The sequence below is a fragment of the Lipophrys pholis genome, assembly GCF_963383615.2.
Source record: "Lipophrys pholis genome assembly, contig: SCAFFOLD_29, whole genome shotgun sequence".
Lineage (NCBI taxonomy): Eukaryota > Metazoa > Chordata > Actinopteri > Blenniiformes > Blenniidae > Lipophrys > Lipophrys pholis.
Window position 1 is genome coordinate 787354 of NW_028292107.1, and position 17779 is coordinate 805132.

The window sequence follows — 17779 nt, forward strand, 5'->3', positions numbered from 1 at the left end:
TTCCAATTCTCCATTAACGCCGCTGCGTCCTCGTAAATTTGCATTTCCACACTTCTGAGGACACCTTGCAAGTAGTTACTCATGACGTAGGCGAGTACACACTGGTGTTCTAAGAATTGGAAAACGGCCTCTGTCACCAACTCTTTCATACTTATCCTGTTTGAAATAAATTGTTTCCTCCAGTCAGTATGTACCGGTACTTTGTGATACAGTACAGGTTTTTATGTGTTTTCACTGACTAAAGTTGTGGATGGTACTGAAAGTACTGTACCAAACCGTCACCCTCATGCTTGATGATGTGGACTTGTTGGGTTTCTCCTGTAAAAACACCAAGAAATGACTGGGTTGTATTTGGTGCTCGATAAGTAAAGTAGACTGAGACTGAGCAACAACACAACACTACTGCTTGGACATGTTTACTGGATCACATCATGGATGATGGATGGATGGATGGATGGATGGATGGATGGATGGATGGATGGATGGATGGATGGATGGATGGATGGATGGATGGATGGATGGATGGATGGATGGATGGATGGATGGATGGATGGATGGATGGATGATGGATGTAATATACAGACATGACTTATGTTCACTCTGGAGGTGAGGACTGATGTTCCCTTCCACAGGGAGAAGCTGCTGGTAGCTCACTCTCTATGTTCCTCTGGAGGTGAGGGGGGAACTCCTGTTCTCACTTTCATTGTCACTTTAATTTGAAAAAAACATAGATTCTATTTTCACCAAGATGTTAGTGAGTTAGTTTTACCAGTAAATGGCTGCTCCATCCTCAATTCTCCTATAATCAGCCCCCCCCCCCCCCACCCCCCCATCCCCCCCCAAACACACACACACACACACACACAACAGCCGGGCCTCCTGGGGGTCGTTTGGAGGGTCATCATTTATTTACACATGTTATCGATAATATCAAAGTAAGTGGTGTATTAGTCAATGATATCAGTGATTTCATGTCTGTTTGTTTTAGTTTTTTTACTATTTACAATAAAAACCACAGAAAGATTAAAACAGACAACAGATAGATGTCAACACAAATGAGTCAGAACAGAGCAGTCCCTGGAAAAACTAGTTATTGAGGTACAATCAGATGACTGGGAACTCATTTATAAATACAAGAGAAAGTGAAATATAAAGATGTTTAATGGATGACAAAGGGCTTAAAAAATGCATCCAAGGAGAAGAATACATGACATAGAGAATCCAATAAATGATGAACGAAGGAGATGGAAAATAAATACAAGAAATGTAAAACAAAGTTCACTCATATGATGAAAAAATGTAAGAAGAATTCTTTTAAGAAAGTACCAGAAAACAATAAAGACCATGTCAGCAGTACATAGAAGGTTCTACATAGTATCATTCAACATGCTTCCAGTAAGGATACCGTTATTGAAAACAGACACACTTCACAAACTACAGACCCACAATTCTCCCAAATCCTAGAAAAACTCTTCAACGACATACTAGATACATTCAGAGAAATTAAATCTAATTCATTAAATCTAGGTCAAACCAAAATCATGATATTTGGAAAATATGAAATAAATAAACAGGTAAAGGTTAAAGTAGAGGGTGTAGATAGAGAAAAGGTGATTGAAGACAAATTTCTAGAAAAATGTAAGGATGAGTACGAGCACATTACAACTCTACAAAGCTGATTTCCTTTGATCTGAGCGTCTCCATGGCTCCAGTGCTGATCTCCTATCAGATCAAAGGAGATCAGTGCCTTTTGCCATGGAGATGCTCAGATCCAAGATTTCCTCCGGCTTTGATCTCCGTTGATCTCCATCCGGTGCCTCTCCCATCCACTTTGTGATGAAAGGCTCATTATTGTTCTTTATCACAACCTTGGTGATGACGTCATCATTAGATTCAGGTATGCTGAAGCAGGCAGAGAACTAAAACATGCAGGACACCAGCACTCTCTGACCCAGTTTGGACACCCTGTCGTAGACCATCAAGAGACAGCTTAGTTTTATCCTACTGATGACGTGTTGCTGCAATAGTCATCTTGCTCAGTTTCAAGTTTCTTCACTCAAAGAGCCTGAACAGGGACTTGAACCCTGGACCCTCAGATTAAAAGTCTGATGCTCTACCATCTGAGCTGCCCAGGCCTGCCAACACAGTGTTGTGTCTCCATATGATTCTCACTTATGAGTGAGACGAAGCAGACACTGATCCTGACCTCCAAGGTGCAGAAGTGGAGACTCTTCTTGCTCGCTGTTTTGAAACTCAACAAATGTTTCGTCCGTTGTTCCTTCCTGAAGATGCTGAAAAGCTCCGCTCTGGATTTGAAAACAATCAGGAAACATCTGAGCAGACTGCTGGCTGTATTGCATGATATTTTCTCACTGCCTGATTGGCTGCAGGTGAGAAGTTTTGCTTCAGGAAAACCAGTTTTCTCTCCATTTGAAGCTGGAATGAAGAACTGCTTGGTTTTACAGCAAACCTGAACAGGGATTTTTAAAAACCCCGACAACAAAATGAAACAGAATCATCACAGCCAGATTCTGGTTTGAGTTTTCTATCTCATTGAACTCATTTCTCAGAGCAGCTGGATGGAATATTGCAGAAAGTATTTAACCTTCTGGAAATGGAGGTCATCTCCAAACTGTACTATCTGGGCCAAACCTGAAAACGTCCAAACTACTCAGCAGGAAACATCAGGCGACAGTCTTCTGTAGTAATAAGACTTTAGCTGGGTATTTGCTGTGAAGTATTCTGGAATGACAGGAGTAAAATCCAACCTGTCACTGGATGGTTTGTGTTCTGGTAATGGATGGTTTGTGTTCTGGTAATGGATGGTTTGTGTTCTGGTAATGGATGGTTTGTGTTCTGGTAATGGATGGTTTGTGTTCTGGTAATGGATGGTTTGTGTTCTGGTAATGAATGGATTGTGTTCTGGTAATGGATGGTTTGTGTTCTGGTAATGGATGGTTTGTGTTCTGGTAATTGATGGTTTGTGTTCTGGTAATGGACCATCAAAGCAGCAGTTCCATTGTTCCGCTGAAGAAATGGAACTACTGACCATCAGGTACAAAAACAAACCCTGAGCTAAACAAAATACTAACACAATGGAGTTTTATACTTTAATGGTGATTGTGGCTCAGTGGTAGAGTCGGTCGTCCAATAACTGGAGGGTTGGCAGTTTGAATCCCACTCTATCAAAAAGGCATTGTCATTGTGTCCTTGGGCAAGGCACTTTACCCACATTGCCTCGTATGAATGTTGGTGGTGGTCGGAGGGGTTGTTGGTGCAAAATGGCAGCTACACCTCTGTCAGCAGCCCCAGAGCAGCTGTGGCTACAACGTAGCTTAGCATCACTGGTGGGACTGGAATGAATGAATAATGGTCTCTGGATGTGCTTTGAGTCAGCGTGAAGAAAGTACTATATAAATCAAATTATTACTTTTTTCATGCATCCCACAGGCACTAATGGGTACTAATGGGTACTAATGGGTACTAACCAGGCACAGTTGGTGGGAGTAATGATTGTGTGAGATGACTGATTAGTTATGCTTTACATCCACAAGACAAGAGGATTGTTAGAATGTGTTTGAGAATTCACACTTAATATAGACATAGAGCTTTTAGACATAGAGCATATAGATCATCGAGCATATAGACATTGAGCATGTAGACATGGAGCATATAAACATAGTGCATGTAGACATAGAGCATGTGGACATAGCGCATGTAGACATAGAGCATATAGACATCGAGCATATAGACATAGAGCAAGTAGGCATAGAGCATGTAGCCATAGAGCATAAAGACATAGAGCATATAGACATAGAAAATGTAGACATAGAACATATAGAATCCGAGCATATAGACATAGAGTATATAGACATAGATTATGTAGACATATAGCATTAAGACATAGGGCATGTAGACATATAGCATATAGACATAGAGTATATAGACATAGAGCATGTAGACAGTGCATATAGACATAGAGCATGTAGACATATAGTATATAGACATAGAGTAAAGAGACATAGAGCATGTAGACATATAGCATTAAGACATAGAGCATATAACATAGAGTATATAGACACAGAGCATATAGCCATAGAGCATGTAGACATAGAACATGTAGACATATAGTATGTAGACATAGAGCATATAGACATAGAGCATAAAGACATAGAGTATAAAAACATAGAGCACATAGACATAGAGCATGTAGTCATAGAGCATATTGACATAGAGTATGTAGACAAAGAACATGTAGAGATAGAGCATGTAAACATAGAGTATATTGACATAGAGCATATAGCCATAGAGCATGTAGACATAGATTATATAGACATAGAGTATTAAGACTTAGAGCACTTAGACATAGAGCATGTAGTCATAGAGCATATTGACATATAGTATATAGACATAGAGCATGTACAGATAGAGCATATAGACATAGAGTATATAGACATAGAGCATGTAGAGATAGAGCATATAGACATAGAGTATATAGACATATAACATGTAGACATAGAGCATGTAGACATAGAATATATAGAAATAGAGCATATAGACATAGAGAATGTTGACATAGAGCATATAGATATAGAATATGTAGACATAGAGCATGTAGACATAGAGCATGTAGACATAGAATATATAGACATAGGTCTTGTAGACATAGAACATGTAGACATAGAGCATATAGACACCGAGCATATAGACATAGAGTATTTAGACATAGAGCATGTAGACATATAGCATTAAGACATAGAGCATATAGACATAGAGTATATAGACATAGAGGATATAGACATAGAGCATATAGACATAGAGCATGTAGACATATAGTATATAGACATAGAGCATGTAGACATAGGGCATGTAGACATAGAGTATGTAGACATAGAGCATGTAGACATATATTATATAGACATCGAGAATAAATACTTATAGTATATAGACATAGGGCATATAGACATAGAGCATGTAGACATAGAGCATATAGACATTGAATATGTAGACAAAGCGCATGTAGAGATAGAGCATATAGACATAGAGTATATAGACATATAGCATGTAGACATAGAGCATGTAGACAAAGAGTATATAGTCATAGAGCATATATAGACATAGAGCATATAGACATAGAGTACGTAGACATAGAACATGTAGAGATAGAGCATACAGACATCGAGCATATAGACATAGAGCAAGTAGACATAGAGCATGTAGCCATAGAGCATAAAGACATAGAGCATATAGACATATAGCATGTAGATTTAGAGCAAGTAGACATAGAGCATATAGACATTGAGCATATAGACATAGAGCAAGTAGACATAGAGCATGTAGATATAGAGCATAAAGACATAGAGCATATAGACATAGACAATGTAGACATAGAGCAAGTAGACATATAGCATATAGACATAGAGTATATAGACATAGAGCATGTAGACATAGTGCATGTAGACATAGAGTATGTTGGAATAATTCTACGTAAAGTTATCACGAATGGATGGATGATGGAAGGATGGATGGAAGGATGGATTGGTAGATGGATGGATGAATGGATGAATGACAGATGGATGACAGATTGATGGATGGATGGAAGATGGATGGATGGATGGAAGGAATGTTGATGAATGGATGGATGGAGGGTGGGATGAATGGATGAATGGATGAATGACGGATAGATGATGGATGGATGGATGGATGGAATGAAGGATGATGGATGGATTGATGGATCGAAGGATAGATTGGTAGATGAAGGATTCATGATGGATGGATGATGGATGGAAGGAAGGAAGGAAGGAAGGATGGATTGGTAGATGGATGACGAATCGATGGATGATGGAAGGATGGATGGACGGAAGTATTGGTAGATGGATGGATGAATGGATGAATGATGGATGGATGACAGATTGATGGATGGATGGATGATGGATGGATGAGAGGAAGGTTGATGAATGGATGGATGGAGGGAGGGATGGATGGATGGTTGGATGAATGATAGATTGCTGGATGGATGGATGGATGGATGGATGGATGGATGGAAGGAAGGATGATGGATGGATTGTTCGATCGATTGATGGATCGAATGATGGATTGGTAGATGATGGATGCATGATGGATGAATGGATGGATGATGGATGGAAGGAAGGATGATGGATGGATTGATAGACGGAAGGATGGAGTGGTAGATGAATGGATGGATGGTGAGGATGGATGATTGGTAAATGGATGATTGATGGATGGATGGATGGATGACATATGGATGGATTGAACGATGGATTGGTAGATGGATGGATGGATGAGGAAGGATGGATTGGTAGATGGATGGATGGATGGCAAATGGATGGAAGGATGGACGTAAGGATGGACGTAAGGATGGATTGGTAGATGGATGGATGGATGAATGATGGATGGATGACATATTGATAAATGGATGGATGGATGGATTGGTAGATGGATGGATGGAGGAATGACGGATGGATGACAGATTTATAAATGGATGGATGGATGATGGATGGATAGATGAAGGAAGGTATATGAATTGATGGATGGATCGAGGCATGGGTGGATGAATGAGGGATAGATGACAGATGGATGGATGCATGGATGGATGATGGATGGATGGAACAATGGATTGATGGATGAAAGGAAGGATGGATGGATGACAGATGGATGGATGGAAGGATGGATTGGTATATGGATTGATGGATGGATGAGAGATGGATGGATGGATGGAAGGATGATTGGTAGATGGATTGATGGATCAGGAAGGATGGATTGGTGGATGGATGACGAATGGATGGATGGAAGGAAGGATGATGGTTGGATGGATGGATGGATGGATGGATGATTGTTGGATGGATGGATGGATGGATGGATGGATGGATGGATGGATGGATGGATTGATGGATGAAACGATACACCACGGCCAGTAGGAATGTCGTAGAGATCAAACCAAAACTCACTTGTTCATCTCATCAAGATCTAAAAATCACGTGTTGACACTCCTCATCTAAATCCTACAGGAAATCTGCAATTTGCTTTTGTGGCCACGCCTTAAACTTTAATATTCGCCATCAAACAGGAAGTCTACTTTAACTAGAGGTTTGCATTTCCAGAAGAAAATTCAAGTGTGAATGCTGAAGGGGCTGAATAAAGCTGCTTTCTCCTTTGAATAAATCTCCTTTGATCTCAGCGTGTCCATGGCTCCATGGCATCTCCAGTGCTGAGATCACAGCAGATCAAAGCAGATTGAAAGGAGATCAGCTTCTGTTGCAGATCAAACCCACTGAGCTAGTGACATTTATAGACGTCCAAGACCGTCCATCAATCCAGGCCGTAATTCTGGACGTCTATTTGACAGCCAGAACTAGTTGACAAATGACACATAAAATTGATGGACATCTGAGACATCCAGAGTCAGTTGAAAGAGACAGGTCACAAGCTGTCTGTTAAGTCAAACAACCTGTATAATTATTGATTTGTCATTATTATATAGTTTGTGGTCTCATCAAACCTGTTTTAAAATGTAATTTTAATTTGTTAGGTTTATCCTATCAAATACAATTACATAAATCACATTTTGTATTACCAGTATTATGTAAATTATAATCTGAGTATTGTTGCATTATATAGTTTGTATTTTTGAAAAATTCAGTTTGTTTTGAAAATCAAAGTCATTATTTAAATAGAACGATATTTGTGATCAAATGTACGAGTGAAGTTTTAAGAGCTGTATTCGACATCAACTTCCTTCCGTTTAGGCTTTCAAAGTAAAGCTCAAGCTATGATCTCTCCCAGTCACTTCATAAATGTAATGTTGTCAGGGACTGCTGGTATTTGAACCTAGGATCTCCTGATTACTAGACAGGTACTTTGACCACATAGACACAGCGCCCCCTTCAGCACACTTTTAGTGCTGCATTACCTGTCGGAGGTCTTGTATTCTCCACCTTTGCTTGTATCATATACAATTTGATGTTACTTTTAAATTTTTATTAAAACCAAAGACACAAATTCAACAACACTCAAGCCACAAGTCATCAAAACAGGGGCAGTTTTCCAATACCTATACTGTCCGTACTTGTGTTCTCGTGTACCTGTGTGTCCTCGCTCTGCCGACTTTATCGAGGATGCATCGAGATGGATCTGTGTAGGCTTGGGAAGCCAATTTACCCATAATGCATTTGGCAAGAGATGCTGGAGGAGGAAACACACAACGGTGAGTGAAAAATCTGAAATCTTAGCGTCATTGTTTAACAGAGTGTAGTTTTAAGAGTGTTTTAGGCTAGAATATAGTTGTTTAAAATGTTGTTATGAGGTTGTGTTATGGAAATCTTGTTTAGTCTGATAAAGAATGGTGTGTAATGTTCAGTCTGTGTTCAGGGATGACCTGTGTCGACACTGTTCAAACCTCTGAGCTGCTTTTGGTGTCCTTCAATGCAGACTCAAAACAGTTTCAGCCTTTAAGAAGGAACTGTCTGACTTCAGAGTGAGACAAACTCCTGGACAATCATGCAGAGGTTGGACTGGGACTTTGTCTCTTCTTGCAAGAATAATGTAATAAAATGGTCTTAAACTTTCTCAAACGGCTCTCAGTCTGATTCCTGTGTTTTCTGTCTCCATGAGGTTTTCTTACCAGGAAAGGTCTCCTGACAACTTGGTCCTTGGAGCCGGATTCCAACATCCCTCTCGTCTCCAGGATCGGAGCTGAAACGTGCCGCTCAGGCTTTTCCTGCAAAATGTCCTCCAGCTGAATTGTTGTAGGACAGATCCACTGAAAGTGAGAGGGGGACGGAATCCCAACAACAGTAAACAAACAGAGACAGATCCAGGATCAACTGAGACTGAGTGAGTTCTCTTTTGTATGAAAGATCCTCTTGTATGGGTGGGACGGTGTGGACATCCGTCCATAGGGTGAGTAAGGCTGCACAGTGAGGTCAAAGTGAAGACCAGCTTATTCCAGACAAATGTTATCGGGTCAAACTTGTCCTTACTCGGTGTTGGTATTTAAGGTTACCCTGTTTCTGGGAGGTCAAAGTGAATATAATATTCTGGACAAACAATATCGGGTCTACTTTCCTTAATGCTGAATAGGCATTTTTCTGCTACTAAAGTTGGGTGGTAGATATCCAGCGGTGTCTCAGTGTAAAGTGACGAGGACGTGACGACGACCTGCCCTGACGCGAGGTGAAATGCACTCGATTGTGCCAAGGTCAGACCATGAACACACACATACAGAGTTAGAGAAAGAAGGGATGCAACTACACACACGGTGGTGAGAACATTCCAGTGGGAACACATCAACATGAGTTTAAACTAGAGATTTTGTGGATCTAATACGATTTTTTATATATGCAATGAAATTCATGACCTGTTGCAAATGTCCAGATTGACATTGACATGTTATTGGACTTTTTCACAACCTTGGTGATGACATCATCAGATGAAGCAGAGGGAGTTTTAGAAGAGTTTTTAAAATGCTACTGCTTGTTTTAAAAGCCTTGAATGGTCTGACTCCTCCAGATATCAGAGACCTGTTATGATAATAATAATTACTAGAGGTTTGTATTTCTAGAAGAAAATGCAAGTGTGAAAGCTGAAGGTTGAACAAACCTGATCTCTTTGATCTCCGCATCTTCATGGCTCCAGTGCTGAGATCATATCAGATTGATGGAGATCATCACCTGTTGCCATGGAGATGCTAAGATCAAAGATTTTCTCCTGCTTTGATCTGCTCTGATCTCCATGAGGTACCTCTCCCATCTGCTTTGTTTGGGACATTTTTGAAAGTTTTTTATGATTTGTTCAGAAACAGTTAAAGATATAAAAAGCAAACAGCACAGCAGTCATCTCATGAACAAACTGCACTTTTTTTTTATTTGAATGGCAAATAAGTCATAATGATAATAATACTAAAGATTTTGGATCACTAATGTGTGACTGCCTTCAGCATTAACAAAATAATGCATATTTATGGCGCCATTCAAACCACTCAAGGTCACCTCACAAAGTTAAATAAGCCAGACCGTTCCTCTGAAGGGGTCTACTAATGGTACCAAGAACTTTGTATGCTCTGTATTTCATTGTTGTAAATTTTTTTTGTGGTTTTAATGTAAAAGTACTTTGTAATTGAGTTTAGAAAAGTGCTATAGAAATAAAGTCATTATGTTTGCTGGTTATGTAACCTCAGAGACTTTTCATACTTGATATGATCAAGATAAACAGCAGCTCCACCAGAGTATTTCTCTACTGGACAGCAGCTCCTCAGGATATCAGTCATTTGACAATTGGGTGGAGATCATGAAAGCAACACTCCTCTGGATGGAGACTCCAGAGAACTGTTCTGCATCGACATATTTACTCTATTGATGATGTGTTGCTGCAACAGTAATCCTGGTCAGTTTCAAGTTTCTTCCCACAAAGTGCCTGAACAGGGACTTGAACCCTGGACCTTCAGATTAAAAGTCTGAGGCTCTACCATCTGAGATCCCCAGGACACTATTAATCTACTTGCTGCTCTTGATGTTAGACATAAAGCTTGGAGATGCTGGGGATTGAACCCAGGACCTCATACATGCAAAGCATGCGCTCTACCACTGAGCTACATCCCCTGTCTTTTATTTTGTATGTAAACGTAATTGAATGTAGAACTGGACCACATCCTGTAGAACTGGACCTGATGACCTGGAGGAGATGAACAGGAGCTCATCAACTAGTTCATCAATACATTTGTTGGGCCCATTGAAAGTGTTTTCCAACTTTAAGAAGAGAAGGACAAACTTGTCCTTTATGTCTTGAGACAACCAATCAGTCTAATTTCAGAGTAAACATATGAATGGTGGCAGGACAGTCCATCTTTCATCTTTTTGTGTGTGAACATTAGGGATGGGAATTGATACGATTTTTCTGATCCCGATTCCATTTTCGATTCTGTTTAACGATTCAATTCTGTGAACATGTATTACCGTATCCTATTATTTTGTAGTTAGACCTTCTTCCTCTCCATGTTTTCTCCTGGTTGAAGGAGCTCTGTGTCGCAGTGTGTGACGTCATGCAACGTACCGCAACGTGACTTGACGTCATGCTGGGAAATGAATCGTTAAGAAGAATCAAACACATTTAAGAAGTACGATTCCGATGGAATTGATCAATTGGAACCGGTTCTCAGTCAGAACCGGTTTTCAATTCCCATCCCTGGTGAACATGAACCAGAGACTCTGTTCTGTTGTGATGAGCACTCTATTCAAGCTGAAGCAGTAGTGTGGCCAAGCGGTCCTAGGTGCTGGATTGGTCTCTCAGGAGGTGTGGGTTCAAATCCAACCACTGCCACTTTATAAGCTTTGGATGGATTTACTTCCTCCAATCAGCAAGTAATGAGACTTGCTCCACCCCAGCAGAACCTTCAGGTCCTGTGAGTTTGACAGCTTCTTCTCAGAGTTTGAACTCTCCTGCCTAATAAGCATTTCTTCAGCAGCTGGCTGATGTCACTGCCCAACAGTTCTTCTTGTTCTTATGGGTTCTTATAGAACTATGCAGGGATCCATTCCAAGCCAATCCAACAGATCTTTTCTCGACCCTCCTCCTGTGTGAGCTTTCACAACCCAGTCACATGTTAACGGGTCGGTTCTGACCCGAGTCTTATGCTCTGATTTCATTAACATTTCAAGTGACAACATCTTGTTTGTTAACAACAACAATGTAGTTTCTACAATGTGGGCAAGCCACAGTCAACAGTGGTGGTCTTCTGTGTAGGACATTATAGTGAACCTTCCATGGTTACACAACACGTTGCCTTGACTTAGGACCTGAAGCTTGCAGTTATAAGTCCTACAGGTACAGAGGTCTCCACGGTACGTCTCTGACCCCGTTGTGGATGCTTCACCTTGTCTACAACTCCTTCATATTCATTGTGTTTGAAATAAACAAATGTCTTGTTTCCTCCACTCAGTATGTGTCAATATGTTATGATACACTTCAGGTTTTCATGTGTTTTCACTGACTAAAGTTGTGGATCGTACCAAAAGTACCGTACCAAACAGTAACCGTTCGTCCTGGTTGCTGGCACATCAGGGGGACGGGGTGTCCACATGATCATGCTTGATGATGTGGACTTGTTGGGTTTCTCCTGTAAAAACACCAAGAAATGACTGTGTTGTATTTGGTACTATATAAGTAAAGTTGAAGTGAATTAATGTTGTGAGGCACTGCTGGGATTTGAACCCTGGATCTCCTGTTTACGAAACAGGCACTTTGACCAGCTAAGCCACAGCTCCTCCTTTGGTGCACTTTTAGTGCTGCATTACCTGGTGTCAGATGTTCTGCAAACACATCCTTACATTTGATAAAAGTCTGAAAAATATGGAGAATAAAACACATTTGATTCTATGATCAGAATAATAAAGAGGAACTCAGCCCGTCACAGTCCTAATATCAATACAAGAGAAGACTGACTCCTCACTAAAACCCAAAGGTTTGGTTCTATCTGTTGTCTTGCAGTGGTGGACACACTCATTTCTAGACGGTTGAAGTGGAAGATATGCAGTTCATATACCATCCTACAGGGGGAGCTGCAGCACTCTCAGCTCTCCTACTTGCCTCTTACTTCAATCTATTGGTAACAAGTGAAGTCCAGAGTTTTGATAGATGAAGGTTCTCATAATATCTGAGGAACAACATCTCCTCCTTAGTATAGTGGTCTGCAGCATCTGACCAATCACAATCATGGAGAAACTCTGCAGAGTAACATGCTGTTCATTGTACATAAAACTGAATGTAAAAACTGAACGGTGAGGAGGAGAGGGAATTTCCGGCGCTCCCACGCCACGGCACTCTAAACTGTGATTTTGAGTTAAAACTGTGTGTGTCAGCTCGCTGGGAAGACGGAGGGAGACGATGGACAAAAAGAGACAGATGGATTTGAAGAGCTTTTTGAAGCCAGGGCTGTTTTTTGGGCTGTTTTGGACGATTAAAAAGGTAAGCAGGTTTTTTCTTTTCATTTTCTGCTCTGCTGCTGATTCATGAGAGGATTTGTGGCCTTATGGGTGTAACAGGTGGTAAATATTTATTATTTGTAGATTTTTCTCTTCTGAAAGTTTAATGAAATGTGATGAGTGGATACATTAGCAGTGATGTGCTGAGTGCTGAAATATGGTCGATTTCAGTGACAGCTGAGTGACAGCTGTCACTCAGAGAGAGAGAGAGAGAGAGAGAGAGAGAGAGAGAGAGAGAGAGAGAGCACCCTACCAACTGATTCTCCATAAAAAATAAAATTTTGGTCGATTGCACTGAGAGAGCAGCTGATCAATTCCATGGTTGTTTCAGTTCAGATGGGGATGTAGAGAGAGGCTCTTGTTAGATTCTCACACAGGAAGAATGAGCAGAGCGGTTTGGGGGACAGTAAACTCACAGAGCTGATAGAAAATATGTCAGCGCCGCTGGGATTAGATGACACTTCGTTCCTCTTCTCCCAGCTTTTTCTGCTTCAGCTCCCGCCGGCGGTGCGCTCGGCTCGAGCCACTTGGCCTCTGGTGCAGGATAAGGACTATCATGGTGGAGGAAGTTGGAGACCTTGTGGGGCCTTTCGGCACCGCAACAATATCACAACGCATGACCGGTACCTGCACCTACTCCAGGGGTGGTGCAACGCAGCCGTTATGGCCGCGTGCTAAGACCTCCGAACAGGACTTAAGTCATTTTCTTAACGACTGGGTGGTACCATTCTGAATGTTCAGGGGGGGGGGTCTGTGTGGCGCACCTTTGGGAAAGGTTCTCTCATTCAGAGTGGAGTGGGTGTGTCGGTGACGTGTGAGGGGTGTGTTGGTGATGCGGTAGCTGTTAAAGGAGGAGGTGCGGTGATGTCACGGGGTAAAATGTTTGACAGGACGACCGTCATTCTGTGTGGAAAGAATAAAGAAAATCGACTCGACAACTCTGTCCGTCTCTTTTTTCACGGCTTCCACAAGTTATTATTAAGTTATAGTTATTAAGGTATTTATTCAGTCGTCTACTTTAAAATACAAACAAAATCTTCCTTCCATAACAAATTTGCTGTTTGGTTCATTCTGGTCCTACAACTTGTCCTCATGATGAGACCCTCTGAAGAGGAGAACCTGTCTTCAGGGGACTGTGGTCCTTGGATTTCAGGGCGTCTCTACATCAGAGGTTTTACTTTATAAAATAATCCACAAGAAGAATCTTTCTCTTAAATTCACAAAACATTGAACAATGTTGTTGGCAGGATTCGAACCTACGCTGGAAGACCCCAATGGATTTCAAGTCCATCGCCTTAACCTCTCGGCCACAACAACATGCTTCAGAAGTGTTTTATGGCAGTACAAGGTTCTCTGTGTGTGGTTCCTTATAACCCTCAGGTTCAGATCAGAAACGTCCTTTCAGGACAGACGTTCTTCCCAATCACTCCCTCTCAGGTCACAAAGTGTTTGCCAAGGTGAGTGTCCATGTGACACGTGACTGTTCAGCCCCGTTTCCACTGTACAAAATGTGTCTGTACAGTTTGGTTCAGTAGTCCGGTCGCTTCAGTTCACTTGGAACCTCAACCGAGCAGGTACCACGAAAGTACCAGGTACATTCATGTAGTGGAAAAGAAGCATCAAACGCAAGGCGAGTCAAGTAGGGCTGAGTAGGTACTAGTGGCAAAGCACCATAAGTTGACAAGTAAGAAATAAACCCCCAAAAAACATGGAGTGATTCTTACATCAACGCTTCACAAAGTAGGGTTTGGAAAAGTTCTGTTGTATTGGCAGGGAATTAAACCTGGGTTTCCCGTGTGGCAGGTGTGAATTCTACCACTGACCCAACAATACTGACATGTGATCACAGTCCAACGAGGGGATGTCAGGTGAAACAACTGCTCTGGTCCATGAGCCCCTCCCCCGCAGTTTGAGTGATACTCAGCTCTGGTTACACAAGAGTAGATGTAGAGTTTGGCTACTTTGACTCCTGAGATGCTCTGACAGAAAGTTTAAACTACCAACGTCTCCTTGTTAGTATAGTGGAGTGTATCCACGCCTTTCACATGGGAGTCTGGGGTTCAATTCCCAGATGGGAAGATAAAACCTTTTAGTTTTGTGATTGAAAACCATGGGGTTCAGACTGGGAACGGCCCCTTCCAGCCATTCCAGTTGCTAATTTAAACATAAAAGTTGCACAGTAAGACTTCAGTATCGTCTTCAAAACATTATTAAATGACAGAGGAGACACTTCTGCTAAAAACTTCTCTACAATGTTGTGGTTACTTGAGCGGTTTGGATTTGATGAGCCGTCAAATCTCCGAATGATAAATCCCACTGCCTCTCTCCTCTCATTCAAATATATTGGAAAACCAAACACCACGACCAGCAGGAATGTTGTAGAGAGATCAAACCAAAACTCACCTGTTCATCTCATCAAGATTTAAAAATCACACTTTGACACCCCTGACCTAAATCCAACAGGAAGTCTGCAATTTGAGTTTGTGGACACGCATCAAACTTTAATATTCACCCTGAAGCAGGAAGTCTACTGGAATTAGAGGTTTGCATGTCCAGAAGAAAATGCAAGCGTGAATGCTGAAGGGGCTGAATACAGCTGCTTTCTGCTTTGAATAAATGTCCTTTGATCTCAGCGTCTCCATGGCTGCATGTTGTCTCCAGTGCTGCGGTCAAAGCAGATCAAAGGAGATCAGTGTCTGTTGTAGATCAAACCCACTGAGCAAGTAACATCCGTATACGTCCAAGACACGTCCATCCGTCCAAGCCGTAATTCTGGACATCTATTTGACCATCTATTACACCGTCAAGTTTAAGAACTGTCACAACTGTATTCCGAAGGATTCTCCATGGTAAGTACAGTAACTATCAACCCTTAATAAATCATCCATATTGGGGCCAATATGACTTGATACTATGATAACTTTTGTGTGATTATGTACCAATTTATCATAAATACAGTGAAAGAGAGTTTTATTGCATTCAAGAGTGAATTCAGTGTTTTACTGCATTTCTGGATATATTTCTGTATATATTTCTGTATATATTCTGTATAATATATATATATATATATATACATATATATATTATATGTCACCTGGCTAGCTCAGTTGGAAGAGCATGGGCCTCACAGTCTCAAAGTTGGGGGTTCCTGTCCCACACCGCATCAGACTTTCAATCTGAGGGTTGAGAGTTAAGTCCCTGTTGAGGATCTTTGTGGGAAGAAACTGACAAGTGAAATCAATCCACTTTATTGTCATTGCAACAAGTACAATGACATTTCTTTTAAGCTTGGGGAAAAGAGAGAGATGACGAGAGGTGAGGAGAGGAGAAGAAAAAGCAGATTCCAAACTACTCTACAAGAGAGCACAGTGTGGAATTAGGAGAAAAGACACCTCAGCACATTTAAAGCATCAACACAGGTTACAACATGTCTCCAAGACAAAGCTCATGTGTGCAAAGAAGGGGAGAGTGAGAATTCTGAGCCGTACTAATAGGAGGACTCACATGTCCCCGGTTCTAAAAGAACTTCATTGGCTGCCAGTGTCCTATAGGATCAAGTTTAAAGTTCTGGTCCTGGTATTCAGAGCCTTGCATGGTCAGGCTCCTTCTTATCTCAGTGATCTGGTCCAGCCTTACACCCTGAACGGCTCTGAGGTCTGTGGATCAGAACCTGCTGAAGGTTCCACGCTCTCATTTTCTCACTAGAGGTGGCCGATCCTTCCAGGCTGTTGCTCCGAGGCTTTGGAAGGATCTTCTTCCCTCTTTGTGCTCAATTGCCTCTGTTGACACCTTCAAGAACAAACTTAAGACTCATCTATTTGTTCAGGCTTTTAATTAACGACCTTTGTGCTGCTAGGATTTTGTCTTGTCTTGGCCTTTTATATTCTGTGTACTTTGTGATGTTTTTGAACTGTGTTGTGAAGTACTTTGTGGCTTTTTGTCTGTGAAAGGTGCTATATAAATAGACCTTATTATTATTATATGATTATAGTGTGGGCGAGCGGTCCAACGCTCTGGATTTAGGCTCCAGTTTCAGGAGTTGTCGTCCATTAAGCTCCTGATATTTTGAAAACTGGGTTGAGGAATTTCAAAAACCTTTCTTTATGTTTCTGCCCAGTTTTGAACAGGGGACCTTTTGCGTGTGAAGCAAAGGTGATAACCACTACACTACAGAAACTCTGCTAGAGATTAAGAGGGTCGTGTGAAAACATTTGTCTACAAGCAGCAACTCAATCCAGAAGAGACTGGAACAAGAACACAGCTCCTTGGACCGCTTGGTTTCCTCACTCAGCTCATCTCACTCTGAGGGAAAAGTTGTTCTTGATGATAAAAAAGTTCTTCTGAGAACATCAGTCCTCATCACTTTCTGCAGAGGAACATAGAGAGTGAGCTACCAGCAGCTGCTCTCTGTGGAGGAGAACATCAGTCCTCACCTCCAGAGGAACATAGAGAGTGAGCTACCAGCAGATGCTCTCTGGGGAGGAGAACATCAGTCCACAACTCCAGAGGAACATAGAGAGTGAGCTACCAGCAGCTGCTCTCTGTGGAGGAGAACATCAGTCCTCACCTCCAGAGGAACATAGAGAGTGAGCTACCAGCAGCTTCTCTCTGTGGAGGAGAACATCAGTCCTCACCTCCAGAGGAACATAGAGAGTGAGCTACCAGCAGATGCTCTCTGGGGAGGAGAACATCAGTCCACAACTCCAGAGTGGACATAAGTCATGTCTGTACATTACATTCATCATCCATCATCCATGATGTGATCCAGTAAACATGTCCCAGCA